This window comes from Diceros bicornis, chromosome 12 (assembly GCF_020826845.1).
Source record: "Diceros bicornis minor isolate mBicDic1 chromosome 12, mDicBic1.mat.cur, whole genome shotgun sequence".
NCBI lineage: Eukaryota > Metazoa > Chordata > Mammalia > Perissodactyla > Rhinocerotidae > Diceros > Diceros bicornis.
The window spans coordinates 22,310,361-22,337,930 of NC_080751.1; the positions used below are offsets into that span (position 1 = coordinate 22,310,361).

General features: G+C 43.3%; 1 long non-coding RNA gene across 3 annotated transcripts in view; it reads right to left on the bottom strand.

The window, feature by feature from the left end:
- Positions 1-17,415: 17,415 nt before the first annotated feature.
- LOC131411900 (uncharacterized) overlaps positions 17,416-27,570 on the bottom strand; it is a 32,504-nt gene continuing 22,349 nt past the window's right edge. Inside the window, exons 2-5 of one of the 3 annotated variants that reach the window (XR_009221662.1) lie at positions 27,334-27,518; positions 19,769-20,005; positions 19,534-19,621; positions 17,416-17,489 (exon numbers count right to left, since the gene is read on the bottom strand). This is a non-coding gene — a long non-coding RNA (uncharacterized LOC131411900). Of the gene's footprint in view, positions 17,505-19,533; positions 19,622-19,768; positions 20,006-27,333; positions 27,519-27,570 lie in introns of all 3 variants that reach the window. The other 2 variants (XR_009221661.1, XR_009221663.1) reach the window with 2 other exon arrangements.

A 27,570-nucleotide genomic window follows, 5' to 3' on the forward strand; every position in this document is an offset into this window, starting at 1 on the left:
TAACAACTCACATTAACAGAGATGTATTTCTTACTCATTATCATCTGTCCGTTGCAGGTCAGCTTCAGTTCTACGGCATGTAGTTTTCATTCCACAACCCAGGCTGAAGCAGCAGCTTCTATCTGGATATGACAGCGTGATGGCAAAGGAAAAAGAGAATGGGGTGGAGGACACGTGATGACCCTAAACGCTTCTGATTACAAGAAGCACAGGTCACTTTAGCTCACAATTGATTGGCCCAAGCAAGCCACATGGCCAAGCATGACAACAAGGGATAAGGATTTATCATTCTCCTGCAGGAGCCACCCAGTAAGGAGAACGCAGTACATATAGGAACTAATATTTGTAACACTTGAAGAAAGGAGGAGCCATTAGTTGAGCTGTCTGTAGCTGAGCTGCCTCTTTGGCCCATAGCAACAAATCAGGGGATACGTGCATCACTCTTTACTGTTTTAAAAGTACTTTTTAATTTTCAACCATTCATTTAACCTTCACAAGCTTGTGAAATATTACGAGACTCAGGGAGATCAAGTGGCTTGGCCAAGTTCTCACAGCTACCAAGTGGCAGAGGTGGAAACTGAGCCAATTTCACCTCACTCCAGGTTCAGGACCAAATTAAAGTCCCATGCTTTAAAGCTTGCCTTTAAAGAAAAGGAAGAGTAAAGATAGACTTATGCTACCTGATTTCAAGGCTAGTTATGATGCCATGATTAAAAAAAAAAACCTAGTGGTGGTATTAGCATAAGGAACTAAATAGACAATCCAGAAATAGAAAATCCAAAAATAAAAATCCAAATTGATTTTTCACAAAGGTGTCAAGGCACTTCAATGGGGCAAAAGATAGTCATTCAACAAATGGACCTGGAAGAATTAAACATACATAGGTGAAAAAAAAGAATCTCAACCCTTACCTCATACCATGTATGAAAAGTAAAATAAATTGGATCATAGACTTGCATGTAAGAGATAAAACTATAAAACTACTAGCAGAAAACAGGACAAAATCTTGGTAGCTATGAGTTAGACAAAGTTTTCTTCAGAAGGACCCAAAAAGAAAAATGCATACATTGAACTTCATCACAATTTAAAATTTCACTCTTCAAAAGACACAGTTCAGAAACAAAACAAACAAACAAAAAAAGACATAGTTAAGGAATCAAGAAGGAAATCCACAGACTAGGAGAAAATATTCGCAAAACAAATATCTAACAAAAAGGCTTATATCCAGAAGACATCAAGAAATTTTAGAACTCAGTGAGAAGAAAAACATGGACAAGTTTGAACAAATACTTCACAAAAGATGTACAAATGAAAAATAAGCATGTGCAAAGATGCTAACCATCAGTAGTCATTAGGGAAATGCAAATTAAAGCCACAATGAGCTACCGCTACATGCCCATTAGAATGGCTAAAATTAAAAAGACTGACAATACCAAGTGTTGGTGAGGATGTGAAGTAACTGGAACTCTCATACTTTGCTAATGGGAGTACAAATACTTTAAAAAACAATATGGCTACTTCTTATAAACTTAAATATACACTTACCACGTGACCTAGCAATTCCACTCTTAGATATTTACCTAAGAGAAATGAAAGTATATGTCCATACAAAAACATATACATGAATGTTCATGAATGTTCACAGCAGCTTTATTCGTAATTATTGTAACTGGAAAGAGCCCAAATGCCCATCATCTGGTAAAGTGATAAACAAACTGTGGTACATCCATACAATGGAATGCTACTCAGCAATAAAAAGAAATGAACTACTGATATACACTGCAACATGGATGAATCTTAAAAGCACTATGCCAAGTGAAAGAAGCCAGATTCAAAAGGCTACAAACAGTATTTCTTTTATGTGAAATTCTTTTCTCAAAGGCAAAACTATGCTGATAGAACCAGATCAGTGGTCATCCAGGGGCCAAGAGATGAGGGAAGGAGATCAAGCACAAACGGGAAGGAAGGAACTTCTGGGGGTGATGGACATGTTCTTTATCTTGATTATGATGGCTATTACTCAAGTGGATCCATTCGCCAAAACTCATCAAACTATGCACTTGAGACTGGTGAATTTTATGTTATGTAAATTATACCTCAATATACCTCAATTATACCTCAATAAAGAAAAAAAACAAAAACAAAAGAACCTGCTCACCCTTTCCTGCCCTTTCTGAAGCCCTCCTGTTCCTGCTTGTGCATTGTATGAAGTATGGGTTATCCTGTTTTGAGTTGTGGGTTTTTTCCAATTGCTATTGCCATCATTACTCTTTCTAGCTAAAATGCAAATTCTCTGAGGGGAGGGAGTTATTGAAAACTGACTTAAGCCCATTTGATTATACACAACATTGGTTCTTTCTGGTGGAAACAGCAGCCACCGGAGAAGTTGGAGGTGGGTGAGGATTAGCCGTTTCCCTGCACTCTCCCCACCCCATTACACTGATGGGAAACCTCAAGCCAAATTCTGCCACATGTACAAATGTTTACTAAAAACACAACATATTAACAAGCAAACACAAAGCCATTTCTAAAGCCTGTTCTGTAAGTCCCATGAAGTCTAAGCCCTCTACTTTGCAGTGCTTTGACCACCGCCTCACGTGGAAGGCTTATCTGAGACACACAGGACAGCATTCCAGAAACAAGAAAGATCTGTTATCTGCACAGGTGGCATTAGGTAAACAGACATCCAACTAAACCAATGGTGGGATATGGGACCATTTAGGGATCAAGTATCTGTTGCCTGCACTTAGGGTACAGGCTACAGGCCTTGCTAGATTCTTCTACCCTGTTTATGCAAGTGGCTCTGAAACATTTTAGCTCACCCACACATCTCCAATATATTCAATTTCATCCAATTGAGAGCTCACTTTCACTTTTATGCAGGCTGCTAGCTACTACTTTCACCAATAAAACCCCCTTTCCCACATTCATACACTAATTAGAAGAACCTAAGGTATTGATCAAGATACAGATATCTTTAGTGTTTGTAGTGGCTGCCTGAACTTCCTGATTAGAAGGAAGCTGGCCACGCCCTGGACTGTGTGTTCTTGGCAAGAGCTGCTACCCTTGGGGTTGAAGCTTAAACCAAACAGCACAAACTTAAGATTCTCTGTCTATGCTGAATTTTTTGAAAGTAAATTATAGACGTCTTTCCAAGAACATAGCCTCTCTTCTTTAAAACTCTTCATAAAATTTTTGACTTCTAATAGATGCTTAGTAACTGTTAATAACTATAAGCCAAGCAAATTATGAATTAAGTTTTTAAGCAGAATGGAAGGAAAGAAGGAAGGAAGGAAGGAAGGAAGGAAGGGAGGGAGGGAGGGAGGGAGGGAGGGAGGAAGGAAGGAAGGAAGGGAAGGAAGGAAGGAAAGAAGAAGGGAGGTGTGGGGGGAGGGAGGGAGGAAAGAAGGATGGAGAGAGGCTTCTGGCCTCCAGACCTTCCTTGTCTTTGAAGGTATGGACACTCAGCCCCAGGCTATCCCTCAGCTTCCAGTGCAGCTTTTTGGGAAACTTTGGGGTCTGGTGGGTTTTTTAAACAAATCCAAAAATAAGGAGATGATGTGGTCTGTGAAAAGGCTAAGTCACTCTGTAAATAAAACTGGGGAATTTCTGGAGTGAAAAATAATCACCAGAGGCTAATTAACAGCCTAAAATTAGTCAGATTAGCCCACAGAAGCAAGGGTCCTCTAGGTCATTGAGTTTGCTATTTCAAGGAAGCTCCTCTTCCCCACCTCTCCCAGTCACCCTGCAAGTCCTTTCTTCTGTAAGACCAGTCCCAGTGGTCATGCAGTCAGAGCTGTTGAGGGCTGAGCTCAAGGACCAGAAAGAGAAGTGATGGTTCGACTAGACAGAAGGCCAAGCAGTATTCTGATCCCAAATACCGCCCTGCCACCTGCCATTCTGATCATTTCTAGTTTATCTTCTTATGGCAGCATGGCACAAGCTTTGGGATTCAACTTCCGGCCTGCTGCTCTCTGGGCCTGTGGTCTTCAGCAAATTACTTGGGTTCTATCAACCTCAGGATCCTCGTGTGTAAAAACCAAAAACAACAACAAAAAATAAGCAAACAAACCACACTACCTACCTATAGTAGCCATCCAATATTTTTTCTTGCCTGATATCCATGTTGCTGCTTGTAACAGCACCCTATTAATCTTTAGTGGAACAGCTCCTCACTGCTTTTGGCCTATGTGGTTCTGGTGAACCCACCACTATTGAACAGGTTGTCACATGACCAAGACTGGCCAATCAGCATATTCCATCCTGGCACTAGTGAACTGTTCAGTTATAAGTCCATTCCCAAGCTGGGATCACTGAGACTCAGCCCTGAGACTTGTTGGAAGTAATCCATTGGAAGTAGGTTCTCTCTTCTAAACTTGAAGCTGATAACGATGTGGGCCTAGTGGTGCTGAGGTCAACACATGGAGAGAGGCTGCCCGAGAATGAAGGTGAAGTGAGAAGGAGGAGCACCAAACCGTGATGGCTCGAGCACTTGGACAGAGCTGGGCCTGAAGCAAGGGCTCTCCAGGGACTGGTCAGTTACAGGGGGAATAAATTCTACTTTGGACTCAACCCAGTTTAAGGTGGGTTCTCTCTCACTGAAAAACCAAAATATCATGGACTCTGGAATCATAATGTCTGAGTTTAGATTGTGGCTCCATAACTCATTAGCCGTGGGACCTTGGGTAGTTTACTTAATATCTCTGGGCCTCAGTTTCCTCACTAGTAAGTGGGATAATAACAGCATCAATTTCATAAGGCTATCACGAGGATTAAATGACTGAATATACAAAAAGCACTTACAACAGGGCCTGGTACATTGCAAACATTATATTGGTGTCAGCTATTTTATTATAATAATTGTTACTATGTTTTATTTGATTATAATAACTGCTATTATTATATATTTTATTACAATAATTGCAATTATATTATATAATTGCTAATTATAATTACTGCTATTTTTTTTTTAATCTCATGGGTTTATAGGGTTTAGGGGAATATAGCCAATGAATTTGAGTAAAATTAGGAATTGTACAGGACAGAGCAGAGTGATTGCCTCACAGAAGGAAAGAGTCTTTAATTTCATCCAGCCCAAGCTAAGACCCAATTAGCCATATTGTCTTTTTTGCTAGACTGATTAGACCAGTAAAGCAAGGTCATGCCATAGATTTATTTGAGATATATCTTAATAAAAGAGAGGACTTTGTCAAGACCCCGATGGTGTCTATATGGATAAGATTAAGAACTCCAGGTCAAGTCAGGCAATCATACTTGACTAACCAATTAAACCAAACTTCAATGAAAAGGTGAGATTTGAGCATGATTTGGAGAAGTAGAGAGCATTAGTCTTGAAAATATCTATAGAAAGAGTTTCCTGGGGACAGGAACAGCCAGTGCAAAGGTCCTGCCCAGCATTTTGGAAGAGCAGCTGGATTAGAGTGAGCGAGGTGGATTATTGTGGGAGACGAGGGCAGAGAGGAAACAGGGCCAGTCATGAGGGAGCCATAAGCCATGATGAAGACTTCAGTTTTTACTCCGTGTGAGATGGGGACCCAAACAGGGTTTTGAGCAAAGGAGTGACATCTGACTTTCATTTTTAAGGATCGCTCCAGCTCCTGTATTCAAAGTAGCCTGTCAGTGAGCAAGGGTAGAAGCAGGGAGACAAGTCAGGAAGCTGTTCAGTATCCAGGTGAGAGATAACGCATCTCTCAGCGTGTTGGTCTTACTCTCTCAGACCAGCTTTCTCCTGATAAAGAAACAATGTCTGCTGGCGGCTTCAAGGCTCACATCCTCATAGCTATGACCAGAGGTCACAGGCCCCCTTCCCTTTAATTCTCCTTAATTCCCCTAAAAATAAATGAGTAAAGCCCCGAGAAAGGCATGCCCCCACTTTACATTCCACTTGCCATCCTACCACAGGCCTAGCACACAGTTGGCACTCACTGAATGCATTTTGGAAAATAAATAAGTAGCACGTAAACACATAGACCTGCTCCCTGACTGATTTTGCGGGATGTGCCATGTTGCACCATTCACATCCTCATGCCTTTTCTACTTTAGGACTAATGGTCATGTGTGCAAAGCGACCAGATGAATTTCATAGGGATGGCCAATGGCTACGAGAAGCATATAGTCATACCCAGAGAACTGAATACCAGGCCTCATTAACATCAACCTCTCATTGAGTTGTTCTTTCCTAGACAATGAGAAGAAATATACAGTTTGAATCTTAGGCAACATATTTTGAATCACAAGCAATGTTATGATACCAGTGAAAGTAGGAAGCCACTTTCAAATATTTTATCAGCATTTTTTATTGTACAGAATCATCAAGTAAAGCATAAAAGAGAACAAGAAGGACATGGAGAAATGCGGAGCATTTAAATCAGACCCTGAAACTCACAGTCCAAGAATCTGACCTGTAGAAATGCATTGTTTGGCCTGCGCAGTAGTGACCTACTCATTGATTTTAATTTTTTAAATTGGTGGATGATATGTAAAAATCAGGATTCTTCATATGAACTCAGATCTCCAGTTTCTCGCTAAAATGTTACGCTATGAAGCAATGTTGAGCCATAGTCCCCTTGAGGCCCTGATCAGCTGGATATCTTTTAGCAAGAGCTCCATCACTCCCAACATGTGCTCTGCTTCTAAAATTTACAATACCTCCCTAGTCCCCATAAAAAAATTGAACTTGCAATCTCTAATTTAAGTATATGTTCTGAGATACCATACAAAACAAAATCCAGAGTAGTGTTCTAGAATTAACATGGTAAAAGAAATCTCAAACCACGGAAATGCAAAACTTTTGAGTAAGAATAGAGAAGTTTTAAATTGGGCACATTTATATTAGAGAACAAGGACGAAAAAGGCTAATGTGTGAATTTTGGCACATCTATCATAAGTGGGACCTTTAGCCATGCCCAATCACAGAGATAAATTTAGAGTCATTCAAAGTCATGCGGATTATTAGTTCCTACATAAGAAGAGCAAGATTAATAAACTTGCCTAAGTGGAAATCAGTTCTTTGGCCTATGTCTGCTATTCTAAATCATAATTGCAAAATTCCTAGCATGGATACATCATAACGAGGAACTAGAGTGGACTCAACCTATGAACCAAAAATTGGAAAGTATCACACTAATTTGTGAATTATTTTTTTCTAAATTGTAGACTCAGCCAAAAAGGTTTCTATGAAAACCAATAAAATTCTATTGAACTAATATGAACTATAACTGAACCAACGTTTTCTAAAACAATTGAACCAGAACATTAGACTATTATCTTAACGAAACCAGTATTTTTTCTGTTTGCATCTCTTCTGATAAGTATCTCTAAAAGCCTTCATATTTTTGTTCTGGTTATTGTGCATATCAAAACTACAGAAATATATTTCAATCAATTATTAATTCTTTTCAATTCTGGCAGACACTGCTATGTGCCTACCAAATACCCATTCCATCCCATTTCTTTAACAAAACCCAAATTTATTCCAGGAGACAATGTATCCAACTTCCTTTTCCTTACCTCTCTTGGAACCAAGTGTGGCCACATGTCTTAGTTTCAAACTACAAGATTTAAGCAGAAGTTGGGTGGAACTTCCAGGAAATCTTTTTGCCATGGACCATTCTATATTCTTCCATTCTGGAATTCAAGTATATGACTAGAGCTCCAGCACCATAAGACAAATTTAAAGATGGAAGCTATGAACTAAGGATGACAAAACAGAAGTCAGGAGATGGAGATATTGCTGACATTATAAAGGTCCATCCCAGCTCCAGACTTCTTTCATGTAAGAGCTAAATAAACCTTTATTGTGAATGTGCCATTGTTTTGAGGATTTTCTGTTATATGTAGCTAAAGCTTATCCTAACTTATAAAGTACATTTACATTATAGAAAACATCTCAGTACATCTTTTTATTCAACAAATATTCATTGAATACCTCCTATGCATCAAGCATTGCATTAAAGATACTGACGTATTTCCGGCTCTCATGGAACACAGAAGAAAGAAAACTTGGCTAGGCAACTAAATCCCAGACTCAGCCCTACTGTTAGCTAATAAAATCTTTGAACTTGGAGAAGTCACTTCACTTCTCTAAGCCCCAGTTTCTTCATATGTAATATGATGAGGTTTGACCAAATTTTTTTAAGGTCATTTCCAGCTCTCCCACTGTATGATTCAGTTGGTTTCCATAGAAAGCCAATCACTTTCTCACTACTCATAGAGACCCATCCCACCCTCAGTCCCTGGAGGCCAGGGAATATGACCCTAATTGATCTTCTCCAACCACAGTTGATAAGACCAAAGCCAGACAATCAGATTCTCCCTTCTGGGAATCTGACATTGGAATACTGTGACACTGAGTCAGTTATGCGGCGCTGGACACTTGAACTGAAAAGTCACATGGAACGGGCGTCAGAGTGGGTGCCACAGCAAACCAAAGTCATGTGTGAGCCAATGTTTGGGGAGCAGAGACACATGAGGAAGCAGGGAAAGTTGCCTGCATAATGGAGCAGGAATACACAAAGGAGGAACAGACATGAAAATCCAAATGTATCAAACTGGCAGCCCCACAAGGCAAATCTAGTCCTTAGTTGGATTTTCATTTGGCCCACAACATTATTTTAAATTTGGATTAGCTGTCAAGATTTTTAAAAGAAGAAATTTTGCATAAAATTCTGAATTTCCAGCTTCTCTCAATTAGTGGAAGGTCTGACAACCCTAGGCCTTCTTTCTTGCATGGCCACAAGAGACTGAAACAGAGTTGTCTAAACAAGGTGAGTTACGTCAGCGCCCACCCCTCCTCCTTATCTTGCACCAGCGCTCTGCATTCATTTCCTCTCTGTAGGTATCTGAGTTTGAGGCCCAGTTCCGGGCAATGTAGCCTTATGAGAAAATGGCCAGCTCAGTTATGATTGTCCAATTCAATGTCCTCTGTGTAGTCCCAGCTCTGCTTTAATAACTCTCCTAGAATAGGTATTAGATTCCAGAGCCAGCGGTGAGGAAAGCCAAGAAACAACACAATGACAACTTAGCACCCCCAAAAGGCTCAGGAATTGTCAGAACCAGGTTCTTCTGGAAGTGGAAGGTTAAGGTAGGACTAACAGGAACATTGGTTGAAAACCAGATTAAAGCAGCTCAAGGAGACTTCCACTTTGGCCAAGATGGAGCAGCAGGGACCAGATTTACCCTCCCACCAGAAACAATTTATAAAACGGACAAAATATACGAAACAATTGTTTTCAAGACATTGGATATTAGGCAATGAAGTACAATCTTATTGGTCCAAGAAGAAAGACAAACATTCTGACATTAGGGTTTCCCTAAAGAAACAGCATAGCCAGATAACCCTACAGTGAAGCCCACAGTCAACAAGCCCCACCTGTGAGACCAGAGCTTCCGACTGGCTTTTTAATATCCCACTCTTAAACATGAGCAGACAACTAAAATTAGAATTTAACTATTCTGAGAACATGAAGGGATAGAAAGGGTGCTTGAACAGGGGGCTGGGGAGCATTATCAGAGAGAGAGAGAAATTATCATATTCTTCAGGGATAAGTCATTAGAAAATGTCCAAAACTCAAATTGCCCAAGAAGTAGCAATTTAAGCCCAGTATGAAGATAAGCAAAGATAAATATTAAAAGAAACAGCTGAAAAAATTGGAAATGGTTGCCTCTTAGGAAGGGAAAATGGGGAGGGATGAGGGAATTGCTGTAGTAACAAGTCTAGGAGAATAATGTGACTCTTTAAATTATGTGCCCATGTAACTTCTATAAAAATTAGGGGGGGAAAGGGAAAGAAAATCAATTAGAGATGAATAAAGCTCTTGAAAAGTCAATAGATAGGATGACCACACGTCTCTGTTTGCCAGAGACATTCCCGGTTTTCATCTATTAATAGTGCTCTCTTTCACTTTCCAAATATCTCAGTTTGGCTAACTTCATAATGGATGTGTCAGGCTGACACCTCCTGAACCCAATGATCAACGTTAACATTACATTAACACGAGACATGGTGCCCTCCTCCTGTGATGCAACAGGAAGTGCACAGGACCGCCTATGAAATATCCTTGCCACAAAAAATTAAAAGACAAGAAGTTGAATCTAATCAAGTCTCTTGGTCAGGGTTTCTCAAAATTCACAAATTCTTTTTCGTGTGTATAGGATGTTTAGCAGCATCCCTGGCCTCCACCCACTAGCTGCTAATAGCATCATCCAGCTGTGACAACCAAAAATATCTCCACACATTGTCTAAGGTCCTGGGTTGGGGGGACCTCCCCCAGTTGGGAACTACTGCTCTACATCTAAGTACCAATTTATAGGAAATGGGATGGAGAAATGTGTTAAAGGACACCAGCAGGACACAACCAACCAAATTCAGAATGTGGGAAATTCTAAAGGACAGATGACCCGGTTTTTACAACAAACACATGGCCCGGGGGACGTATGCAAGGAGGGACTATTATGGTTTAAAAGCCCTTTTGAAAAAAATCAACAAATGCAAAAGTGTGGACTGTGTTTGGATCCTGATTTAAACAAACCACAAAAAGACATTTTGACACAATCGGGGAAAATTAAGGATGGGCTAGGTACTATGACACGAAGAAATAACGTTAATTTTGTGAGTGTGATAATGGCACTGTGGTTACATTGTTTTTTAAAGCTTTCTGTTAGAGACACATATTGCTGTATTAATCGCTAAAACGGTATGAAGCCTGTGTGGTTGCACAGCGGGAAGTGAAGACTAGATAAAACAAAAATGTCAGAACAAGGATGATTATTGAAATGGAGTAATGAGTACATGGGTATTCATCATACTCGTCTCTCTACTTTGGGTATGTTTGAAATTTTCCGTGATAAATACTTAAATGAAAGAAATAAAATCCAAGAAATTAAGAAAGCATGGCTTGCTGGGAAGCACAAGGATCGGGAGTCCACAGTTCAAGGTTATATTCCTGGTTCCTCCACTAACCAGTCGGGTCATTTTAAGCAGGGAAGTCACTTCCCTGGCCTATAGAATAAGGGCCTTGAGTTAACGGATTTCCATGATCCCTTCCTGGTGAGGTTTTCAATGATTCCATGACAATACTTGAAAAAGTGAGTTGAATAGCAGCTCCGAAGACCCAGCAGTTTCAAAACCCTGAATTTGTGGTGGAGACACTGGTGGTGAGTTCTGGCCCAAGGTTCCCAGATTCCCTTCTGGTCCCCTCGACTAGTTTACAAGTAGCCAGATCAACTGCAGTGGAACATTCTGAATTAGAAAGTGCCTGCTGGATGGGGCTTGCGTCAAACCCCTCCTTAAGCGGCTGTGGCTGCAGTTTGAGTAACTTGTCAGGAAAGTGTGAATTACAAGTCACTATTACAAGAGTGTCTATTTTCAGCCTTTCCAAAAAACAGTGAGAAAGAGAGGAGCATGCATAATAAAGCAGCCGGGCATCTGAGGCAAAAGTTTGCTTTTCCTTATCTGCTCCCTCCCACCTAAGCGTTTAACTACTGGTATCTTTTCCCTGCGAACCTGAACGCAGCCCCCTGTAGGTTTGGGGAGGAAGAGCGAACAGGAAGAGGGCAAGAGGAGAGGGACGGAGGAAGGGGGTACCTACCACTCCTAGTCGGGGTGCAGAGCTCAGAGCGGCAAAGAACAGCAGCGGTCCTGTTCTCCCGTCCCGCTGCCGAGCCTGCTGCAATGCAATGATTAACGCAGGACTCGTTGCCCAACGCCCCAAAGCAAACCCTTTTTAGAGAGAGTTCCCTGAACCGCCCAGGAAAACAGCGTCCCAAAGATCTCTGCCCTTGCTTTGAAGAATACAGAAAACTCGCTTTGCCTCCATCTGCGGAGCATCGCCCACGGCGAAGGGAAGGGGAACTCACAACCCTTCCCTCCCCTGCAGCCCCGTCCCGGGCCCCAACTTAAACCTCAGCTTCTCTCCCTGGGCCTCCCACCCATGGCTTATTGGCTTTCTAACAGTCTTCCGCCTGCAGGGTGACCTTCCGCAAGCGCAAACCTGCCCACGCCATGGAGTCTCCTTTTTAAGATTTTTTTCACAAGCCCCCATCGCTGGGGGGATAAAAATCCAGGGTATAGGATCTCCAGTAGAGGCGATGAGTACTAGTGATTTCTAAGCATCCTGAGAAATCGCAGGAGCTACACTCCCCGGATAAACCTAGAAGCAGGTTCTTTGTAATATTCATACTCCAGGCCTAGGGGTGGAACAAAGGAATCGGCTGAGACGCTGGTGCTCTTGGCTTTGGGCCTGGACTCCCCGGCCTCTCCCACCCTGCGCCTCTCCAGTCTCCCTAGAACCTCTTTCGTTAGCAGATGGCAGCACCGCCCCCTGGCCACGCCCTCCACAGAGAGTGCTGTGGGAAGGGCAGCCCCAGACAGTGGGTCTCCAGCCTGAAGGGGTGCAGGGGATGGAGGCCTCAGGAGGGCTAGATGCTACATTCCAAAAGTCTTGTCCACCTGAGTCATGATCAGAGCAGCTCAGCAGGCAGCCTGGAGGCAGAGGCTAACAAAGAGGCTGACAGGTCCAGAGAGCCTCAGGGAGCCAGCAAAAGGTGGACCAGGTCAGTTCTGGAGGTGGAGTCCACGTGTCTGAGGTAGCTTTACCAAAAACATGTGTAATTATACAAGTAGCTCAGGAATAAATTCTCCTGAGAAAATATCTAAAACTATTTCAGATTAAGCTACTATATTGGTTAGGATGTACTTAATTGTAACAATGCCTGGCTAACGGTGGTTTAAGCAATAAAGGCATTTGAACATCTCAGGTAACAAGAAGTTAAGGAGAATGGTATCTGTTTCAGAACAGCAAGAAGATATCAGGATGCTGGACTGATGTCTCTACAGTTCTCCTGGCCTTTCCCTCATGGTCTTAAGATGGTTGCCATAGCTCCAAGCATCACATTTTCAGACAACATCACGCCAAAACAGAAAGGAAGGGGAGAGGCAGAACTCTTCCTCCACCATACTCTCTCTTTGTTATTAGAGCAAAAAAAAACTTCCTAGAAGTCACCAGCAGACCAGGTCACATGCCTACCCCTAGACAAATGACAGGCAAAGAGGAGTGGTATAAGTATATTGGGCTTAGATCAATCATGATTCAATGCCTGGACCTACCTTCCTTGAGCACAGTGCTGCCCTTTGATACCTCAACAAAATTTGGATTGTTAGCATGGAGGAACTGGGGGGGAGGGTGGGAAATGACTGCTATTAGGCAGCCAACAGTGTGTACCACAACTAAAGTCCTCTTTGTCACCTCCAATCATGAGCCTCCTCGCACCTTCCCAGTGCAAACTGCTACAATAGTCCCCCCTTATTGGGGGGGATACATTTCAAGACCCCAGTGGATGCCTGAAACTGCGGATAGTACCAAACCCTATATATACCATGTTTTTTCCTATATGTACATACCTACGATAAAGTTTAATTTATAACTTAGGCACAGTAAGAGATTAACAACAATAGCTAATAATAAAGATGGCCTTGGGGCCATTATTAAGTAAAATAAGGGTTACGTGAACACAAGCACTGTGATACCACCACAGTCATCTGATAACCGAGGCGGCTACTAAGTGACTAACGGGTGGGTAGCGTGTACAGGGTGGATATGCTGGACAAAGGGATGATTCACGTCCTGGGTGGGAGGGAGCGGGATGGCATGAGATTTCATCACGCTACTCATGGATTGTTTTTTTCTGGAATTTTCCATTTAATATTTTCAGACTGTGGTTGACCTCGGGTAACCGAAACCGCGGAAAGCAAAACCACGGATAAGGAGGTGCTACTGTATTATCATTCCAGACTTCATGTGCATATACACATACATGTGAGGAACACAGCATAATAGACCACAGACTTGGGGCATTTAATAGACTTCTGGTAGAGTTATGTGTGTGAGTATGTGTGCATGCGTGCACGCACGCATGTGATAAACATGCCATCCTACTCTAAGCATCTTTCTGCAATTTGCTTCACCATTCAAGGATATGTCTCAGTGATCCATCCACATCCATACTTATTGATCTCTTCTATCTTTGCAACTGCTGCATAGTGTTCCCTAGTGTGGACATATCACAGTTTATTTAGATACTTCCCTATTGATAGCCTCTTGGTTATTTTTAGAGCAGCTTCTAAGCATTTCTGTGGACAAAGGCACTGGGTATTCTCCATGTGCCCCTCCAGATCCAACTTTCTCTGCTCTGTGTTCAGATTGCTGACTGCTATAAACAGCATGAGCTGGCTGTCTTGCTCTCTGGCATCTGGTTGGGTGAAACCTATGTGAGTGGCAGGAAATCAGAGGGTGCAACAGGAGAAGTTGGGGTGTTTATTCCCTGGTTCACTTCCTGTCAAACTGCAGGTTGGCAGTGGCTGTGTTCCTCTACCAAAGGCCACAGCTCCTGTCAAGGGGCCTGCCCTACAGCGAAAGCTCTCAGGGCGTTCCAGTATCTGCTATTGTCCCCTTGCCCCTTCAGGCCCCCCAGGGTGGTAACATTTCTCCCTACTGACAGCCCTAAGGTACTTCACCATCCCGTGTTGGTTTTTCTGACTTGTTGTAAGTAGCCCCTTTATTAAGCCCTCTTTGACATCCCTCTCCAGATGCTGTTTCCTGCTCCATTCTGACTGATAGAGCTACTTACTTATTTAGAAGAGCAAGAACAATGAAGACCTGAACCTTTCAATGCAAGGCTCCATTTGCCCCCAGTTTGCCTGTTTCTCCCAGCAGCTCCCCTTCCCAGCTTCTGCTTTCATCTGCTCTAGCACTCGGTCTTGTGTAAGCGGCACCCCAGATGACCCCAGCCCCAGATCCACCCGGACCTCTACTCTGTATGCTGCCCTATAAGCACACTGGGTCCTCCTCCTGACTGACAGGTCCTCGTGTGTGGGCCTCACAGGGATCTTTAATTGGCTGCTGCTAAATGAGAGCTGGGAAAGATTCTCAGTTCTCACAGTACATGGTCCCCAACTATAGAGATATCCCCCCCGGGACATGACAAGAGCTCAAGGCTCTTGGGCCGTCTGGGCTCTCTAACATTTCATTCACCTCATGCCTCCTCTTCAACTCAACACTGAGTTCTCTACTTTAAGCCCTGAGATGAGTTTAGCAACTAGTCACCAAATTTCCAGAGCTCCTAGCAAAATAGTTAAGAATATGGGCTATGGAGTTAAATAAATCAAGATTCAAATTCTGACTCCACCACTCAACAGCTGAGAGACTGCATGGAAGTTATTTAACTTCTCTGTGCCTGTTTCCTCATTGTAAAATTGAAATTATAATATTGCTTACTTCTTAGGGTTGTTTTAAAGAGCACATAAGATATATCTAAATGTATTTCTAAAATAACACAGAGCCTCGTCCAAAGAGAGCCTCTCATACACAGTAATAGATTTGATTTGCTCAACACTATATAAGTTGCTGGGGGAGGTAAGGGAAGCCGTGGCCCTACCCTCAAGGAGCCTGATCTACTTTGGAAGATGAGAAGAACATTCTCATGATAATGAACAACACAGATGGCCCTATATTTTTAAGTGACAGATGACCTGGTATAAGCTCCAGTGCAACAGGAGTAAGATGATCCTTTCACATATCTAACTTTTCATATTACCTGACCGGTTCTTGAGGGCGAGCACCAAGCATTATTGTTCCTTGTGTGCCCAGTGCTCTGCACACAGTAGGCATTCAAACACAATTTGTCTAAATACCCAACGAATGCTTGGAGAGCATGTTAGAACAAGCACTTCATTCTTTACAAAGCACTTTGAATCTGAAGCATCGTTTAATTCTCATAACAACCCTGTGAGATAGTTACTATTACTGTCACCTGCATTTTCCGAATAAAGAAACTGTGTCAGATAAGCTTAGCATCTTGTTCAAGTCACACAGTCAGTTTATGGTGCGGCTGGTCTGGCACCCAAAGCCTTTGACTGAAAGGAGGAGCCTCCTCCTACAAGGGCCACAGAAGTGCATAAGCTGAAGATGTCCATCCTCTGCCAGATGTCCTTTTCTGGCCTCCAGTGTGCTCTGTCTTTAACCTTTCTCTTTGCTCTCTCTAGCTGAGACAGCTGGCTCCAGTTTTTTCTTTTAGCCAAAGGGAAGCCAATTTATTAGTATTTCTTTTCAGGGAGGCAAAGACTCTCCTATTCATCCAAGCCCCTATAGATATAAATGTATAATATAGCCATTAAACTCTGGAATGTGACACAGCCATAACCACACACAAGCTATTAAAAGTTTGCTACCTCCAGTGGGAGATATTCACCATGCTTACTACTCTCTCCTCCTCACAGGGCCAGGACAGAACAGGAGCTCTCTGATTAGGGGAAATCTATTATTTTGCATTAGAATCCTTCTAAAAGCAGTTGTGTTACCGATTGGAAGGCAATGTTTAAAAAATGTTTTTAATCACAAAAAGCACTACAAGGTTTTTGGGAAAAAAATCAAACAATACTGAAATATGTAAAGTAAAAAGTTAAAGTTTTCAAGAGAATGAGAAGACAAGCCACAGCTGGAAGAAAATATTTGCAAAAGATATATCTAATAAAGGACTGTTATCTAAAATATACAAAGAACTCTTATAACTCAACAATAAGAAAATGAACAACCTGATTAAAAAATGCACAAAAGACCTCAACAGACACCTCACCAAAGAGATACAGAAGGAAAATAAGCACATGAAGAGACATTCCACATCACACGTCATTAGGGAATTGCAGATTAAAATAACCAGGAGAGGGCCAGCCTGGTGGCATGGTTGTTAAGTTTCTGTGCTCCTCTTCAGCGGCCCAGGGTTTGCAAGTTCGGATCCCGGGAGTGGACATAAGCATCGCTCATCAAGCCATGCTGTGGCAGGCTTGATGGTAGAGGTAGAGGAAGGTGGGCACGGATGTTAGCTCGGGGCCAATCTTCCTCAGCAAAAAGAGGAGAATTGACAATGGATGTTAGCTCAGGGCTGATCTTCCTCACCAAAAAATAAACAAAGAAATAACCAGGAGCTACCACTACACACCTATTAGAATGGCCAAATCCAAAATGGTAATGGCACCAAATGCTGGTGACTATCTGGAGCAACAGGGCCTCTCATTCATTGCTGGTGGAATCCCAAAATGGTATGGCCACTTTGGGAGACCTTTTGGCAGTTTCTTACAAAACTATACTCTTACCATATGATCCAGCAACTGCTTCCCCTGGTATTTAACCAAATATGTTGAAAACTTATGTCCACACAAAAACATGCACACAAATGTTTATAGCAGCTGTATTCATAATTGCCAAAACTTGGAAGCACCCAAGATGTCCTTCAGTAGGTGAACGGATAAATAAACTGTGGTACATCCGGACAATATTATTCAGTGTTGAAAAGAAATGAGTTTTCAAGCCATGGAGAGACACGGAGGAAACTTATATTACTAAGTGAAAGAAGCCAATCAGAAAAGGCTTCATAACATATGATTCCAACTGCATGGTGTCCAACTAGATGACATTCTGGAAAAGACAAAACTATTGAGACAGTAAAAAGATCAGTGGTTGCCAGGGGTTGTGGGGAGGGAAGGATGAATAGGCAGAGCATAGAGGATTTTTAGGGCAGTGAAGCTATTTTGTATGATATTATAATAGTGGATACATGTCATTATACATTTGTCAAAACTCATGGAATGTACAACACCAAGAGTGAACTGTAACGTAAACTACAGATTCTGGGTGATAATGATGTGTCAATGTAGGCTCATCAATTGTAACAAATGTACCACTCTGGTAGGGGGATGTGGTTGGTGGGGAGGCTGGGAGTGTGAGGGAGGGGTTGTATGGGAAATCTCTGCACCTTTCCTTCAGTTTGCTGTTAACCGAAAACTGCTCTGAAAGATAAAGTCTATTTTTTTCTTTTTTTAATTGTGAAATTTTTGTTGTACGTTATTGTTTGTCACCATATAAATGCATCCCTCCACCCCTTGTGCCCATGCCCCACCCCCCTTGCCCCTGGTAACCACCAAACAGTTATGTCTGTCTGTGTGTTGGTTTATCTTCCACATATGAGTGAAATCATACAGAGTTTATCTTTCTCTTTCTGGCTTATTTCGCTTAACATAATACCCTCCAGGTCCATCCATGTTGTTGCAAATGGGATGATTTTGTGTTTTTTTATGGCTGAGCTGAGTAGTATTCCATGGTATATATATACCACGTCTTCTTTATCCAATCATCAGTCAAGGGACATGAAGTCTATTTTTTTTAAAGTGGAAGTCATTTTCCCTATTCCTCCCATGTTCAATCCCACTTCCCACATGTAAATGTTGTTAAATATTTCGTGTATTTTCTTCCAGTCTTTCTTTTCACACACACATAATGTGTGTGTATGTATAAGATTTCTTTAAAAGGTCAGAAAAAGCTATGTATATGCACATGATTATAGCGGTGTCTCCTTATAACAGTGGAACTACTTTACAGTTATTCAAAATAAGGAATAGTTAAGTAAATTATGATATATTGTTAACTGAGCACTGTATAATGGACTCCCAGATAGGTAGAGTAGAGTAGTAGCAGTAGTTAAAGGAGAGTAGTAGTAGTAGTGGTTATAGTAGAGTAGTAGCAGTACTAGTACTAGTAGAATAGAGGAGGAGTTAGAGTAGAGTAGTGGTAGTAGAATCAGACAGAACTGGGTTTAAGTTCCCATCTTGCACTACCATACAATCCAGCTATTCCACTTCTGGGTATTTATCCAAAGAAAACAACACTAATTTGAAAAGATATATGCATCCCTATGTTCACGGTGACATTATTTGCAATGGCCAAGACTTGGAAACAACCTAAGTGCCCATCAACAGATGAATGGATAAAGAAGATGTGGTATATATACCACTGTGTGTATATATATATGTACGTATACTGAAATAGAATGGAATACTACTCAGCCATAAAAAAAAGATGAAATCTTGCCATTTGCTACAATATGGATGGACCTGGAGGATATTATGGTAAGTGAAATAAGTCAGACAGAGAAAGACAAATACCATATGATTTCACCTATATGTGGAATATAAAAAACAAAACAAACGAACCAACAAAACAAAACAGAAACAGACATATAGATACAGAGAACAAATTGGTGGTCACCACAGTGGGGGCGCGGATGAGCAAAATATGTGAAGGGGATTAAGAGGTATAAACTTCCAGTCATAAAATAAATGTCATGGAGATGTAATGTACAGCATAGGGAACATAGTCAATAATATTGCCATAACTTTGTATGGTGACGGCTGGTAGCTAGACTTGTAATGGTGATCATTTAATAATGGATATAAATGTCAAATCACTATGTTGCACACCTGAAACTAATATAATATTGTATGTCAACTGTAGTTCAATTAAAAAAAAAAATCCCATCTTGCTATTTAAACAAGTAGTGAGCGCTCTCCAAACCTTAAGTTTATCACCTGTACCACAAAAATATTAGCGCTTACCCAAAGGGTTGCTGTATCGATTAAATTGAAAGTGAGAATCTATATAAACGCCCCAACAAAGTGCTTGGCACCTGATCGCTGCTCCATCAGCCACGGTCCCTTCTCGAGGGTAGACCCCTGTCCTGGTGATCGTTGCTCCCCAACAGCTTAACTCAGCACCTGGCCAAAGTAAGCAGTAAGATAAATGCTGGCTGAGTTGAACTGGAGTGGAACATTCTAACCATTTAAAATCACTATTCAGAGACAGGGTGTGGAGTTCGGGATTTCAAGCAATGCGAGATTTACTGGAGGGAATGAGAGGCTTACACTGCGTTGGATGGTCTGGGGGAGTCGAGGCCAGGGAAGCGTCTTCTATCCTGCACAGTGTGGAAGGATCACAGTGTGGGAGGCCCCTTGCGGGTGACCCCAGCTGCCTGTGGCACCAAACAGGTGATTCCCAAGGGGCTGCCAGAAGCTGCCGCAAAGCCTCCCATCTGCCCTGGTAACGAGGTTTTCTCTGCGCCGTCTTGACTCTGTTGACTCATTGAGAGAGAGAGCCCTAACCTGTGCAAAGGAATGCAGGAAAGTAAGTTCTGATAGGCGAGAAGGAGGGAGGAAGCTCATGGCTCAACCTATAGAAGACTGCAGAAGCATTTTTTAAAACTAGAAACAATTTTAGTTTTTAGTTTACAAACAAATATGTGCCCGTTATAAAGGCAGAAAATCATCCATAATCTCACTAGCCAGAGAAAACCCCTGTTAAAACCTCGGTCTTATTTCCTCTTGGATGTTTTCCTATGCCTGCATACAGGTATCGTACCTATATCATATATGTAAAATATTGTATATTTTACACATTGTGTATGTGTTTTCCATATTATATCCTTTTATCACATCAATAAACAATCGTCCATGACATCATTTTTAATGGCCGAATAGAATTCCAGTGTCTGGCTAAACTATACTTTATCTAACCAATCATCTATTGTCAGACATTTGGATCATTTCCAAAATCTTGCTATTATAAACAGAGCTGCCAGGAACTTCCTTAGAGCCATGCAGTGAACTTCTGATCCTCTTTCACAGAAGGGTGAGAGAGAACAATAAGCTATTTGCTGAAGCCGACTTCAACCCCAAACCACCACCCCCTCATCCCCACCCCTGGCGATACCCAGTCCCCTGGAGTCCAGCTGGAGGAATCCACGGTCAGGACCTTGGATTCTTGAGGATTTGCCCCACTCCCAGGAGGAGTGTCTGAGCCGTTTTGAACCCACGTAATTAGATGTGAGGGCCCTGAAACCAGGCCAGCTCTAACCAAAACTGGGAAGCAGATGAAGGAAGTCTTGGCTCACTCTCAACTCCCTCTTAAGTGTTTCCCTTCCCTAGTACTGTCCAGTCCTCCCAAGAGGTAACTGCCTGGTGCCCCAAACCCCTAAGCCCTGATCTCAGCATCTGATATCCTAATTTCTGCAGCCGTGACAGAAGCCAGGCTATAAGGGGCCATACCTTCTGGTAATGTATACTCTCAAGAGGATCCCTTTAACATCTTGAGTCAAGCAACATGCTTTGAACTAAACACTGCAGGGGGCACAGGTGAGTAAGACATCATCCCTGCCTGCAGGTAGTTTATACTCTGTTCTAGTTTCCTAGGGGCTGCCATAACAAAGCGACATAATCTGGGGGCCCTAAGGCAATGGAAACTCATGTCTCGCAGTTCTGGAGGCTACAAGTCAGAAATCAAGCTGTTGGCAGGGCCACGCTCCCTCTGACAGCTCTAGGGGAGATGGCTTTCTTGCGTCTTCCCAGTGTCCAGTGGGTGCCAGGAATCCTTGGCCTTCCTTGGCTTACAGCTGCACCTCTCCAGTCTCTGCCTCTGCCTTCCCACAGCCTGCTTCCCCGCGTATCTGCGTCTCTGTGTCCAAATTTCCTTCCTCTTATTGGGCATCCGTCATACTGGATTTAGAGCCCCTCCTAGTCCTGTATGACTTCTTCTTGACTAATTATATCTGCAAAGACCCTATTTTCAAATAAGGTCACATTCTGAGGTTCTGGGTGCACGAGGTGGGGTACGCTATTTAACCCAGTATACACTCTGATAAAGACAGTGGTGAATATAGACAATCAAAATTGCAGGCATGAAGTTACTACTACAGCTCTAAAAGGACCCGGAGGAATAAGAGATGGGGGTGAGTAGGGGGTGCAAGGAGTTGTGAGCCTGGGGCTGTCCTTTAAGTCACCTTGTCTAGCACCTCCTAGTCTGGCTGTGCCTATGCGCCAGACTCCCTGTGAGCCCCCAGTGGGCCGGCTGAAGCTCACTGTGGAATAAGGAATACTTCTTGAATTCTCTCCAGCTCTCCTCACAACCCCATTTCCTGTCGACCAGAAGTTCTGCAGACAATCACGGCAGGGAAAAGACAAACTTAATGGAGAACATATAAAGGCAGAACTGCAACATCTTTTCCCCTAATTTGTTGTGCTTTTTGCACATATTTTTCCTTTCCCTCTGCTACCTCAGGTTTAAAAAGGTGGGGGAGGTGCCAGAAGCAGCACCATCCTTTTTGAATCCCAGAGCTTGCTCTTTCCTGCCCCAGCCATGCACTGCTAACACAGCAGGGTTGCAAACTCCTGGTGGGACAATTAGGGCCGAGCCCTTCTCAGGACTTCAGGCCACAGTGTGCATCTCCAGGGCTGACCTTCAGTGCTGGCAGGGCATGGCGGATGCTGAGATTTGAGAGTCACCACATCACAGCACGTCCTTTGCAGAGGCAGCAGGGTTGTCTTCAGAGGCATGTTCCCCACACCTAAACCTTCCCCTTGGACCATTTCAAGGAGGTTTACTTCTCCACCAGCTCTTACAGATGACAGAAGTAACTCATAATAAGTGCTCTCATGGTTGCTGTCCCACCCAGAGTCCCCTGGCAGGTTGTCCAATGGTGACTATGACCTACCCCCAGGCTGTCTTCTACACACACCTTTCACTCTCAGCCTGGGAGCTTTCTTGGACTGGCTGTGGGGAGCAGGCTGAAAGGACAGGGGATGGGCCGGCCCCGTGGCTTAGTGGTTAAGTGCGCGCGCTGCGCTGCTGGTGGCCCGGGTTCGGATCCCGGGCGCGCACCGACGCGCCGCTTCTCCGGCCACGATGAGGCTGCGTCCCACGTATAGCAACTGGAAGGATGTGCAACTATGACATACAACTATCCACTGAGGCTTTGGGGGGAAAAAATATATATATATATTAAAAAAAAAAAAAAAGAAAGGACAGGGGAGGTGAGCCTTTGGGAGCAAGCTGAAGCAATGAGCAACAGGAGATGGTGAAAAACACCTCCACTTTCTTGCACTTGGGGGTAAGGAGGGACAACTCTGAGGTTTGCTTTCTGCCATCTCCCAGAGGTCCCAGAGGGACTGAGACCAGCTGCTCCCAGTGGTGACCTGCTCATTCATGTGTGCTATATTTTCTCACTTCCCCACTCCCTTCCCCATGCTGCCTGGAATCACTTCCCAAATAAACTACTTGCAATCAAAACCATGTCTCTTGGTCGGCTTCTGGGCAATTCTGTGGGAGAGAGGGACAAAGATAAGTAGAAGTACCTGAAAAGACGAATTACCAGAGCGGTCATCAGGCAGAAGTGATGCCTGGCCAAGTGAGTTGAGGGCTGGCCAAGTGAGAAAAGGGCTGTTTTCAGAGCAGAAGGTGACCTCTGGGAACTGGAGCGGGCAGACAGCCTGGAGGAAGTGGGGCTTAAAGGTTGGGAGAACTCAATGGCCAGAAGCAGGGACAGGGAGGGAGAATGAAAGGGGAAACACATAAGCAAAGGGAATTCCAGATGATTCTCTTCATCATTCTGCCCTGCCCTCTTCTGCAAGTCGAAAAAAATACCTTGACCAGGAGCAAAACCAGGGTTTAAGAGACAGTCGCTGAAGCTGCTTTTCAAGCTGAGACATGCATAAAGAAATACAAATCACCTACTAAAGAGGTCACCTTTCCTTCAGGTCTGAGGGCTGATTGAGTAAGATGACGCATGTAACCGCCACGGCTCCCCGCTCTGAAAACTTGGCACCAGAGCACACTGTGAAACCGCCAGCTCTCACTGTTGTGCCTGGAACCCGGGAGTCATGAACTTTGGGGGTTGAAGATATTTCCCTGAAGGCCTGGCAATCAAGACCTCATGTGCAGCTCCTGTGCTGGGAAAGATTTCTTCTTTGCTCATCTTCACCTTCTCCCCAGGGAGGGAGAGTGCAGGCCCGATTGGCACATTGGATGAGACAGGAAAAGAGCCCAGCCAAGAGAAAGGAAAAGAGCTCTGCCCGGTTTTTTTTGTGTTTTTTTTTTTAAAGATTTCATTTATTTATTTTTTCCCCCAAAGCCCCAGTAGATAGTCGTATGTCATAGCTGCACATCCTTCTAGTTGCTGTATGTGGGACTCAGCCTCAGGATGGAGGGAGAAGTGGTGCCTCGGTGCGCGCCCGGGATCCGAACCCGGGCCGCCAGCATCGGAGCACGCGCACTTAACCACCAAGCCACGGGGCCGGCCCTCTGCCCGGTTTTATAAAGAGATCAGGCATGGAAAGCCTTGAAGACTCTGGGCTACATGCATAGAATTTACTGGAAAGGACCTCGCCCTTGATGGCTGTGTCCAGAGCTAAGAGACCCCTAAATAAACATACAGACTAAGTAAAAACAATATCTGCTATGCAAACTCAGCTTCAAGACCTACCCCCAATTCCCAACCAGACGGCTGCCCCCAGGCCTCTTCCAAATAGAAATTCCATAGCCACCATTCTTGCCAGCTCACAGGGGGCAACTGAGTTTTGCAGCCAGCGCTGTAGGAAGACAAAGGCTGGATCCGAGTCCTAGGAGGTTCCTAATTGCTCTGCTGTTTACTCAGTAAGAGAATCTGAAGCCCAACTAACACCAGCAGTTGTTGGAGTGACACTGTGTAGCCAACAGGCTCATGTGGGGATCATGCCCCTGGCTTTCCCCACACTCAGCCACAGACCAGGTGATCGCAGGGGTATTGATGCCCAAGGGGCAACACTAGCCCACCAGGGGCTGGGAGCAGAAGGGTAAATGCTTCCCCATTTCCTCTTTCCCCACCCCCAGATGTTCCTGAGGTGCATTTCACAAAGCTTCTCAGAAGGTCCCACTTAGTGGTGGCCAATTCAATAACTTATCATTTTGTTGGCTCTTCCTCCTTTCCTGTTTCACTCTCAAATAGACTAGCCACATGTAAGCACTCCTATCAGGCTCTGCTTTCAGAAGAACCCAGATTAAGGCACTCAGAAACCTCGAAATAGATTGGCTTCTGAAAATGACCCCGTGGGGCACAGCAATGAGGTTCCCTCGATCCTTGCTTATGTTTGTCTTGAATGTGAACCTTCCTATTGTACCCAGGCAGGTATTAACTTGGAGAGAGGTTCTCAATACATCCAGCCCAAAGAAGGAGGAGAAAATGATCCCTCGATCTACATGGAGGAGCCATGGCAGGTGAATTCTTTTCACCAAGTCCTACTTCATTTTGTTGATTCACTAGAACCCATCTTGTGGGAGGGCCAGTGACTCACTATGTAGAAATGAGAAAAACAGTTTCATAAAAAGTGGGATATTTCACACACTTCTTACATACACACATCAGGACACAAAGTGGTGTGCCGTGGTTTGGCTGATGTCTAAGTGCCCTAGACTCAATATAGAGATTTTAACCAAATATAGCAAGAAGGCTTCCATTTGAGAATCTAGCTCTCTCTTCCAAAGCAGATGATGGGTGAGAATAAGGGAGGGGGCTGCGGAAGTAGGTGTGAATGGAATTAGAGTTAAAATAAACCTAGGAGGAAAGAGCAGAATTCTAAAGAGAGGAGGAAAAGAAAACCTCATCTATACTTTCTTCTGTTTGAATTCCTGGGTCTGACCATAATGGCTTTCAAAGTGATGTAGGAAACGTCCAGAAATGTACATTTTGGTGGGGGGTGGTTTGGAGGGGTGAGTCTTGTCTATGTTGTGAGAACTAAGATTACAAATGGCACAAAAAAGAGTAGTGTTTAGTTTTTAGCACTCGTCACAGATCAAAAATCATATTTTAAGCCTAAGACTTGAACTGTTGTGATTATAACATTATCATTTTTCTATATTAAAAAATGTGAGGACTAGAACAAAAAATTATTTCTGAATTTTTTAGAAGGGTGTGAATCAAAAAAATTTTTTCTCTGTGCCCTCCTCCCTACAGCAGGGGCTGTTAACATCTCCCCGGGCCTGAATATCCAGTTCCATAGCATCATGCAGCCTGGTCAGAAGCGTGAGCTACGCAGTCCCACTCCTAGGTATTCACCCAAAAGAAATAAAAACTTAAGTTCACACAAAGACCTGTGCACAAATGTTTATGTACCCTTATTCATAAACTCCCCAAGTTGGGCACCACCCAAATGTCCTTCAACTAGTGGATGGAAACAAACCTTGGTACATCCATAAAATGTAATAGTACTCATCAATAGAAAGGAACAAACATCAGCTGTATACAAGAACAGAAGAAGAATGAATCTCAATGCATTTTGCTAAGTGAAAGGAACCAGTCTCAAAATGCTGTATGATTCCATTTATGTGACATTCTGGAAAAGGCAAAACCATTCTCCACAGGGCTGTGGGTGAATGGAAGGAGGGGATTGACTACAAAGAGGCCCAAGGGAATTTTCGAGGGTGATGGAACTGTTCTATAGGTTGATTGGGGTGGTGGTTATACAACTGTATGCATTTCTCAATGTTCATAGAACTGTACACCACTAAAAAGGGTGAATTTTACTGTACGTAAATTATACCTCAATTAAAAAAAAGAAAAAAAAAGGCATGGGCTGTGGAGTCCCCGGCCTGAGAAAGAACCTCAGCTCCAGCACTTCCTTTTGTGTGATCTTAGACAAGTTACTTAAGCTTTCTGGGCCTTGGATTCATCATCTGTCCCTGAGGGTTTAATAGCCCCTACTTTACAGGTTTGTTATGAGGATTCAGCCAGTAAGGTGGTGACTGACACCCACTCAGCACTGGATCTCATTATGACCATCCAGCCAAGAGCCACAGCGTGAAGTCCCTCCCCAGGTGGTCTTGATATCTGCGTGCCCTGCACTCTAGCACCCCAGGCCTCCCCCACCTGCCCTCTGCACAGCCTGCATTCCTGGGGAGAAATGGATGCCGTCCCCTGAGAAGTCTGGGAAGCAGTCTGGGCTGGGTTAGAGCTTGGTGCACCTGAAACCTGGCTTTGAGTCCCAACCCATGAGCTGGTATCTCTGGGGGTTTTTAAATCTCTCTCCCACAGTCACCAGCTGTGCCCCTCAGCAAGCCAGTAAGCTCATAAATGCCACTCGAAAGGCATGTGCGCTCACTTTCCCCAGCTCTTGCAGGGCTGTGATTTATCCATTCTTTATATCTTGGCACATAGTAGATGTTTGATAAATGAATGGGATGTACCATCCCAGGGCAGCTAGCTTCTGGGTGATTCTATTGGACTATGCGAAACATTGTTTGATTATGAGTTCTCAGACTTTTCTTTCTTTCTTTAGTTTTGTATGCGTGATTCTTCTAGCTAATATTTTCTCTTACGTATTAATAAAAACCTACTGCCTAACTACACTATTCTAAAGATCCCAAGCAGACTTTTCTATAGTTAGAAAGTTTTGTGAAATATTCCCTTCATTACAGTAAGTAACAAGATGAACTCCTTCTTAATAGATTTTCATTGACCAGGATGAATTCAGGGCACAGAACCACACGTGCACTGTGGACAGGATTTGACTTCTCATTCGTTCATTAACAGAGGCAATCACGCAATGGGCATTTACAGAGAACCTTCTCTGTGCTAGGGGTGCTAGGGTGCTAGGGAAAGCCCATAGCTCCTTCTCAGCTTCTGTACCTGAGTATGCACCTCACCTCTTGGGGTCTTGGTTTTCTCAACTGTAATCGATAAGGCCTATTCCAGACCTGGTCCAGAACCCACAATCTATGACTTGGAGACTGTATTGCAATCTGTGGTGGATACAGGAAGTTTTTTATCGAAACTGATGATGATGGTGCTGGTGAAATGGTGACGTTGCTGACCTACAAGACAGAAAGAAGTTAAAGGGATGTTTTTAATGGTAGCAGCTAATTT